The sequence below is a fragment of the Mercurialis annua genome, linkage group LG3 (genome assembly GCF_937616625.2).
Source record: "Mercurialis annua linkage group LG3, ddMerAnnu1.2, whole genome shotgun sequence".
NCBI classification, from domain to species: Eukaryota; Viridiplantae; Streptophyta; class Magnoliopsida; order Malpighiales; family Euphorbiaceae; genus Mercurialis; species Mercurialis annua.
This window is the reverse complement of record NC_065572.1, coordinates 37,438,491-37,440,874: the sequence shown is the minus strand read 5'-3', so window position 1 is coordinate 37,440,874 and position 2,384 is coordinate 37,438,491.

The following is a 2,384-nucleotide window of genomic DNA, read 5'->3' as shown; positions in this document are numbered from 1 at the left end:
TTTTACCTTTTAGCAATTTAAGACAAATATTTAAAACGTTACAAAACCAATCCAAACATTTATAACGTTACTAAACAAGTCCAAACGTTTAAAACATTAGGAAACAAAGCATTTCACCTTTTTAGCGATTGAAGCTAAACGTGTACAAATGTTACAAAAGAAATCCAAGAGTTTCACCTTTTTAGCGATTTAAGCCAAATGTTTACAAACGTTAGAAAACAAATCCAAATGTTTAAACGTTACGAAACAAATCCAAGTGTTTCACTTTTTTAGAAAGTTAAGCAAAACGTTTACAAACAAATCCAAACGTTTCACTTTTTTAACAATTTTAGCCAAACATTTACAAAGGTTACGAAACAAATCCAAACGTTCCGTGTTTTTAACGATGGAAGCCAAAGGTTTACAAATGTTACGAAACAAAACTAAACGATTCACCTTTTAGCGATTTAAGCCAAATGTTTACAATTGCTACAAAAGCAATCCAAACGTTTAAAACGTTCATAACAAATCCAAACGTTTCCCCTTTTTAACGATTAAAGCGAAACGTTTACAAACATTACAAAACAAATCCAAACGTTTCACCGTTTTAGCGATTTAAGCCAACCGTTTACAAACGTTACGAAACAAAACAAAACGTTTCCCCTTTTTAGCAATTTAAGTCAAACGTTACGAAACAAATCCAAACGTTTCACATTTTGAGCGATTTAAGCCAAACATTTACAAACGTTACGAAACAAATCCAAACGTTTCACCTTTTTTGCGATTTAAGCCAACCGTTTAAAACGTTAGAAAACCAATCCAAACGTTTACAAACGTTATGAAACAAAACCAAACGTTTCACCTTTTTAGCGATTTAAGCCAAACTTTTAAAACGTTACAAAACAAATCCAAACGGATTACCGTTTTAACGATTTTAGACAAATATTTACAAATGTTACGAAACAAATCGAAATGTTTTAGCTTTTTAGCGATTTAAGCCAAACTTTTAAAACGTTACGAAGCCGATCCAAACGTTTACAACGTTATGAAACAAATCCAAACGTTTAAAAAGTTAGGAAACAAATCCAAACGTTTTGCCTTTTTATCTATTTAAGCCAAACGTTTAAAACGTTATGAAACCAATCCAAACGTTTAAAACGTTACGAAACAAATACAAACATTTCACCTTTTTAGCGATTTAAGCCAAACGTTTACAAACATTAGAAAACAAATCCAGATGTTTCACCTTTTTAGCGATTTAAGCCAAACGTTTACTAACGTTTCAAAACAAATCCAAACTATTCACCTTTTTAGTGATTTAAGCCAAACGTTTACAAACGTTACAAAACAAATCCAAATGTTTAAAACGTTACGAAACAAATCCAAACGTTTCACCTTTTTAGCGATTTAAGCGAAACGTTTACAAACGTTACGAAACAAATCCAAACGTTTCACCTTTTTAGCAATTTAGCAAAATATTTCGTAACGTTTGTAAACGTTTGGCTTAAATTGCTAAAAAGTGAAACGTTTGGATTTGTTTCGTAGTGTTTTAAACTTTTAGCTTAAATCGCTAAAAAGGTGAAATATTTTGATTGTTTCTTGACGTTTTAAACATTTGGCTTAAATCGCTAAAATGGGGAAATGTTTGGATTTTTTTCGTAAAGTTTTTAAACGTTTGGCTTAAATTGATAAAAAGGGGAAACGTTTGGATTTGTTTCGTAAAGTTTGTAAACGTTAGGCTTAAATCGCGAAAAAGGTGAAACGCTTGGATTTGTTTCGTAACATTTTTTTTCCGGAAATTATGTTTGGATGTGACCTGTAAATAGTAGATTTTACAGGTTTTAATCGATAGGAATAAAATAAGAAAAAGGGGAAATCAGAAAAGTTTATGCCGAACGTTTGGATTTTTTATTAACGTTTGTAAACATTTGGCTTAAATTGTTAAAAAGGTGAAACGTTTGGATTTGTTTCGTAACGTTTGTAAACATTTGGCTTAAATCGCTTAAAAGGTGAAACGCTTGAATTTGTTTCATAACGTTCTTTTTTCCGGAAATTGTGTTTGAATGTGAAGTTTAACTAGTATTTTACAGGTTTTAATCGACATGAATAAAATAGGAAAAAGGGCGGAAATCAGAAAAAAATATGTTGAATGTATGTATATGTTTCGCAACGTTTGTAAACATTTGGCTTAAATTGCTAAAAAGGTGAAACGTTTGGATTTGTTTTGTAATGTTTGTAAACGTTTCGCTTAAATCGCTAAAAAGTTGAAACACTTGGTTTTGTTTTGAAACGTTTGTAAACGTTTGGCTTAAATACCTAAAAATATGAAACGTTTGGTTTTGTTTCGCAATGTTTGTAAACGTTTGGCGTAAATCTCTAAAAAGGTTAAAAGTTTTGTTTTGTTT